Source organism: Mytilus edulis, chromosome 5, assembly GCF_963676685.1.
Source record: "Mytilus edulis chromosome 5, xbMytEdul2.2, whole genome shotgun sequence".
NCBI classification, from domain to species: domain Eukaryota; kingdom Metazoa; phylum Mollusca; class Bivalvia; order Mytilida; family Mytilidae; genus Mytilus; species Mytilus edulis.
The window spans coordinates 58,780,987-58,788,248 of record NC_092348.1 but is presented as its reverse complement, the minus strand read 5'-3'; positions in this window follow the sequence as shown (position 1 = coordinate 58,788,248).

The following is a 7,262-nucleotide window of genomic DNA, read 5'->3' as shown; positions in this document are numbered from 1 at the left end:
AACTGCAAGCAGTTCTTAATTAAGCTAGATTAGTTTTTAAACAGAAAAACATATATATTACTAAATTAAGAAAACACTTTGATTCAAAAACGAATTTATAAAGGGTCTTCTTTTATCAAAGATTCTGCCACCAGGAAAGACTATTCAGGCAGTGATCATGGTGATACACAAATTGAAACACATGTCTATACTATAGCGCTGTGTTCCCTGAAAACTACACGTACAAGAAAGATTGTAAGTTAGGCGAGGGAGAAGTACTAGTGTTCATAGTCGCTATAAGTGACCTCATTATTACTTAATGTAGAGTGCGAGATCATGTGGGCAACACTAACTGTCCAAGACAGCTATCTAGGAGTCATTCAAGTGAAATCAATATAACATAGATGAACTAAAGAAATCCATTCAACTCGACAAAGACACAGGAAGATTATATAAGACTTGTAGTTGAAATTCATCTGACATTTTCCACTGCTGGTCGGCGTTAAGCAGACAAAAATCATGTTATCTACCATGTAACTATAAAGAAATGTTTGGATGGCATCTTTAGCGATTTAGATTTGCATCAACCATTATACCGCTCCGGCTTTGACATTGACACAGAAATTGAATTAAACTTAAGACTTTAAAAAGCTATTGCCGTATATACAGAAAGATAACAAAACCTTCACAAGGTGTATTAAAACTTCCTTCGTAAATTAAAAGTTTGTGTTCTGAAATTTAAGAAACTTGAACCATTGCTTTACTACAGCTAAAAAATCATGTATGAAAGAGTATACGACAGAGCCCCCAGGCTAGCGGAATGCAAATATGACTCTTAACATATATTCAGGACTGTAGGGTTCGAAATCACGTTCTCCTATACACATGACTTGTATCACGAGACTAGCAAGGTTGTTTACAATAATATATGTACTATTGTATAGCTCTAGTGTGAGGTGGGTCTCATTTGGGGTCTAAGCGTGACTCGTCACTGATGAGTCTTATGTAAACAAACGCGCGTCTGGCGTACTAAATTATAATCCTGATACCTTTGATAGCAAACATTTTGAAATGTTCTTATATGTTGAGGTAGCTGTAGAACACGATAATTTACTAATTTGTTGGGTTTTTTTTCTGATAGAGAATTTGGACAATATTCTTGTTTCAAGTTGGTGGCCATAAATAATACCGACTGGTTCTTTCACGTAGGCCCAGGTAAAGTTTGTTTCTTTCATAGATTATTATATATGATAGAACATGTGAGTTTGATACCAAAATAATGTTTAATATCCTAGATTATTATGAGATTTATTTATTCTCTTATTTCCTTCGAATCAAATTTTCAAAAAGGCACTTGCATATCGAGGTTCAACGCAACAAAAAAGATATTAAACGAGTATTTAGTAAGGTGACGCAACAATGAAGTCACCAAATATTTACAGACATAAAACAAAACTGAAGGCAAAATAACGTCTAAGTAAATGAAACACATATTAAAAAAAAAAGTAAAATCACAAAAATACTGAACTGAGAGGAAAATAAAATCGGAAAGTCCCTAATCACATGGCAAAATCAGAATGGCAAAACACATAAAAAACGAATGGAAATGAACTGTCATATTCCTCAAATGTAGAAAATGGTGGATTAAACCTGGTTTTATAGCGCTAAACCTCTCACTTTGTTGACAGTCGAATCAAATTCCAATATATTTACAATGATGCGTGAACTAACACAAAAACATCTATCTACAAACACATTCATTGCTTCTCGTGTCTGTCGTCAGAAAATTTTATACGTCACATATTTTTGTCGTTCAATGTTTATACAAACAATTATAAAATTTCACATGAGCAATGTTAGCATACAGGGTTAAAAAATCAAAAGTATGTAAGAATTAATTTCAGAAATAGACCGAGATTTAAAATAGTCCCAAAAGCTCTATAGAATTTATAAGAATCCACAAATACTTCATTCCACTACGCGATTGAATAATTTTGACGTTTGTATTTCAACATATTTTCTAATTCATAAAAGAAATACATCATAATGTAAAGCCACTAATTATTCATTTAAAATGATTTTTTGATTTTACAGCAAGCGATACTCTGCTACCTTTTTGTGAGTTGTGTGATGGTCTAAAATTTACAGGGCCATTTTATCTTACAGGTAAGAACGCGTGATGTTATTCTATTACTTCCTTTTTTAAACTTATACACTAGAATTAAATATATGCTATGTAAGCATATTTTTCCTTACAGTTTTTTTAGATTTTTGGAAAGCTTGGTTGAGAATTACACATGTTATTTCCTTAATATAACTATGGCGAAAACACCACACTAATACAAATCTGAATTACCGTTTCCATATAAATTACTGTAAACATCATAGGTCACTTTCTTGTCCTTATCATTGTCTACGTTGAATATCTGACATTCACTTCAGTAATCATAGACAGCGAATAAAAGAGTACAAACATAAATAGCAGTTTCAGTAGAGAAACAGTATAAATATATCATTTTCTTATGTCAATATATTTATTTGGAATGTCTAACTGAAGAAGTAGAAATTCACAGAACAACATTACTATGAATCTTAAATAAACCTCTACATCATTCACAATAGAAGAAAATTTAAAAAATCAGTTATTCTCATTTTGATCATGTTTACATATAAAATAAAAAAAGACAATATTGCATAATCTCCAATTTTATTACTGGATACACAACGGTATACTTGGGTACTAACTGTTCACTATTAGTGATCGACGAGTTTTTTGTACCCCATTCAGATATATTGATTATTTTCTCTCACACAATACTGTCAATTAAAAAATTATTGCGATGTTTTTATTATTGCTAAAAATGCGATAAGGTTATACCCACAATGATTGAAAATCACATTTTGATTTTTTTTATATAAATCAATCAGGATATTTCTGAATATTGCAAAAGTGAAAATCGCGTTTTAGAACAAAAACATAAAAAATAACATATTTGAAAGTCTTATTTGATAAAAGAAAAATAATGTGTTTTATGTTGTGGTAGAAGGAAACCGGCATATACCAGCTGGTAATAAATTGTTATATTGAAAGACAATCTTTAATACACAAACAAAATAGTAATAAATTGTTGAGTGAAAGGCAAAATTACATTTACCATTTTATATGCATGAAATTGTTTAAATAATTTTAACATGGTGATAATAAGTTTTAGTGCCTCTTGCCTTTTTTGGAATACACTAGGACTCGGTTTCACAAGAAGCTTACGACTAAGATTGATTGTAAGTCATGAACTATTCAGTATGCTTACGATCAATCTTAATTTGTTTTGTAAAACCGAGTCCACAATAGAAAAAAACTTTATACTACTTATTTTTTTTTTGTATGGACATTTGTACTAATTTCATTGTATTGTATCCTTACAGCTGGAAGTGAGTATTATATATTTATTAATTTTAGTGATATAAATATCTAAATTACATGCAATTTCAAATAGCTTTTACTAACAATTTTAATTGATCTAGTGTTATCATCCTGTGATTTTTATAGGGAAAAAAATACTAACAGCCAATTTCAACGCAGTGAAGCGTTTCATGTTGACAAATACAGCACATTTGTTTCCGTTTAAGATTCAAATCAATGTTAAAATTTCATTGTTGTGTAACTAGCCACAAAAAAATAGTTCCAGCAATGAATGTTCTTTAACTGTAAACATATCTACAAACACGTAACTGTTTCATGGTCGGAATAATGACGTTTATGTGATCCTTTGAAAAAGGGGTAGAATGTTGTCGGCACGTAAAAAAACATGCTCAGACATATAAGGGATCCATGGCAATTGGGTATTCATGGAATGGGCAAAACATGTTAGATATACGAAAAAATATGATTTGAGTGTAATGATGGATGAAAATGCACATACATTGTCAATAAGTGAAAAGTAAAATCACAAAAATACTGAAGTCAGAGGAAAATTCAATCGGAAAGTCCCTAATCACATGGCAAAATCAAATGACAAAACACATCAAAAACGAATGGACAACAACTGTCATATTCATGACTTGGTACAGGTATTTTCAAATGTAGAAAATGGTAGATTGAACCTTGTTTTAAAGCGCTAAACCTCTCACTTGTACGACAGTATTATCAAGTTCGTTATATTTACAACGATGCGTGAACAAAACAGGCATAATACATAAAATAGTCAAATTATAGGTACAGTAGTCATCATTGTATTACAATTTAAAAGAAACAATTTTACCAAAAAGCACAAAAGCACGATTCAGAATTGAAATCTTAATGACAACGGCGCATCTACACCAATAACAAAAAAATATTTATTACTTATCATACAACTGTCATTGATAGACAACTGTTCCGTCTAAACACACTGTCTTCAATTAATAATGATCTTAGCGTCACCTTTAATTATGTAAAGTAAGTTGTTGTAACTCTTACACTGTGGACCATTTTCGTACCGCTCAGTTTGAATATCAAGCTATTCATGAACACACATTTTAAGTAACCAATAACATTGTACTTAACATTGGTATACTTTGTATTTTACCTAAATATCTTAAATTTTCTTACTGATATAATTTTATAGCTTCAACCATATTCAAATGAAAACTACAATTTCTATACATATTGCAATACAGTGTTTACTCTTCTCAAATCGTGTGCTATATTATAATGCTTTTAGATTAACAGTTGGTACTTGATAGGTCTCGACCAATTGGTTGTAATTTGCCGTCTATTTGACCAAGACGTAGTAACTACCATAATCGTTGTCCAAATTCTGAACCATTTGATACTGGAAGAAACTGCAAAATATTAAGGTCCACAATCAGACTTTATAACAGACAGCAACGGGATTGTAGACTCGATTGCCACGGATATAGAAAAAACAGAGCTTAATGTATACATTATGAAATAAAGACACAATAACATAAGTAACACCCGTGTTTTTTTTTTGTCATTTTTTTAGCTCACTTTGTCCATATAGCTTTATGTTGTGAGTCATATCATCACTTGGCGTCCGTCGTTCGTTAAATTTAACAGAACTTAGTCTAATACTCTGAAACTATTATATCAATTAGAACAATACTTGACCGAATTATCTTTGAGATGTCTTGTTAACCATGTTAAAAATGTATACGGTAAACCATATTGCTGACAAACACGATCATAAAAGCTAACAATATTATATGGGTAAAATACAAGTGTTGTCTATTAAATATTAATATTGATAAAGAAACTTTGGCGGGAGCATGCTTGTTCAAACTAAACCAAAAATACTTATTATATTAAAGTTAAGGAAATGTGGTATGATTGCCAATGGGACAACTATAAGCCAATTTGAATTCGTAGATATCAGCAGTTATAAGTCACCATACGGCCTTCGACATTGAAAAACAATACCAAATAGAAGTATAGCTAAGACATGAATAAAATATGAAATAATTCAAACGAGAAACCTAGCGTTCTTATTCATAATTAAACAATTTATGAAAAACAAATTAAATGTATCAAACATGAAACACCTCAACAAACACATAAAGATGGGGGAAAAGTTAAAGATTTTTTAAGAGAGCTCAACCCCCTTCCTGACCTTAAACAGTGCTGTACAATTCAGTTGCCTAACTTAATAGATGTGTGCAAAAAGTAAAATCAAAAACATACTGATATAATTCGAATCGAAATCAATTAACGTGTGAACGCAGCATGAAATAGTTCATAAAATTGTTTACCGTGTTTATATTCTGAATAAATTGACTAGCATATAATTTATGGAAGAAATATGAAATGAAATGTAATACCTGTAAACTTGCATGTGGGTATAAATGTGTTTAAATCTTACACCAGTGTGAATCATGACGTCACATACTTTTATATTTTTCTCAAACTGTACTTTATCGAAAATGAACAATTGTCTATTTGTTGACTATTTGACTATTTTATCATTTTATAGTCAAGACAAGACAAGACAAGACAATTTATTACAACTTATGCACATGTAATGTATTCTACTGTGCCTACAACATATGTTGTTGACGTCTTTATTTAGTTTATTTGTATATATATATAAAATGAAGATCTTGTATAATTGCCAATGCGGCAACTCTTCATAAGAGATTAAAATAAAACAGAAATTAACAACTATAGGTCACCGTGCGGCCATCAACAATGAGCAAAGCCCATACTGCATAGTCAGCTATGAAAGGCCTCGAAATGACAAATGTAAAACTATTCAAACGAGAAAACTTAAAGCCTAATTTATCCACAAAAAATGTTCGAAAAACAAATATGTAACACATAAACAAACGACTATGACTAAATTACAGGCTCCTGACTTGGGACAGGCACATACATACAGAATAAGGCGGGGTTAAACGTGTTAGAGAGATCCCGACCCTTCAACCTAATGTGGCATGAGTGCCAATGAGAACCCTCCACAAGAGCCCAGGTGACATATAAATTAACAATTATAGGTAACCATACGGCCTTCAATAATGAGCAAAGTCCATACCGCATATTCAGCTATAAAAGGCCCCTACATGACAAATTTTAAACAATTTAATCGAGAAAACTGACGGCCTAATTTAAATACAAAAAAATGATTTTTTGTGTTTTGGTTATCTTACTTAGTTGTTTTGTATATACTGTATAAACATATTTTTTGATGTTTACATGAATTTGGACCACTATTATTGTAATGTTTATTAATAATGCTAGTTTTTGGTTTTTTTCAACAATTGCTTCAAAATAAATATAAATCAAATCAACCGTCATATATGCGTAAAATCAATAATTCTGCCTGAGCTCAACAACCAAGTTTTACCCATCATCTTTATATTAGAATATAATTGTAAAGAATAAAACAGCTGTTTTCGGTCGTTCGTTGGTTGATACATGATGATGATCTCTGGATGGGATAACTCAACAAACGGTATTACATTATAACATAAAGCTTGCAACAATATTTCAAGAAACTAAGTTTCTAAGAAAATTCCGAAGAAAACAAGGGATGGATGGAAGTTGATTTGATTATGTTTTATTTTACATCAGATTGATTAATTTTAAATGAACGTACAAAAATAGCAATATGTGATAATGATCACCTTCCGTCCGTTAATTCATTTCTCCCTAAAACATATCAGTACTCGGAGATCGTTTGACATAAACTTTTATAATTTTTAGAATTACGTGTATGTTTCTTCATATCTTCTTGCCCGTGTTACATCATTAGTTTAATCGTAAGTACCAATGGCAAAATTTCACATGA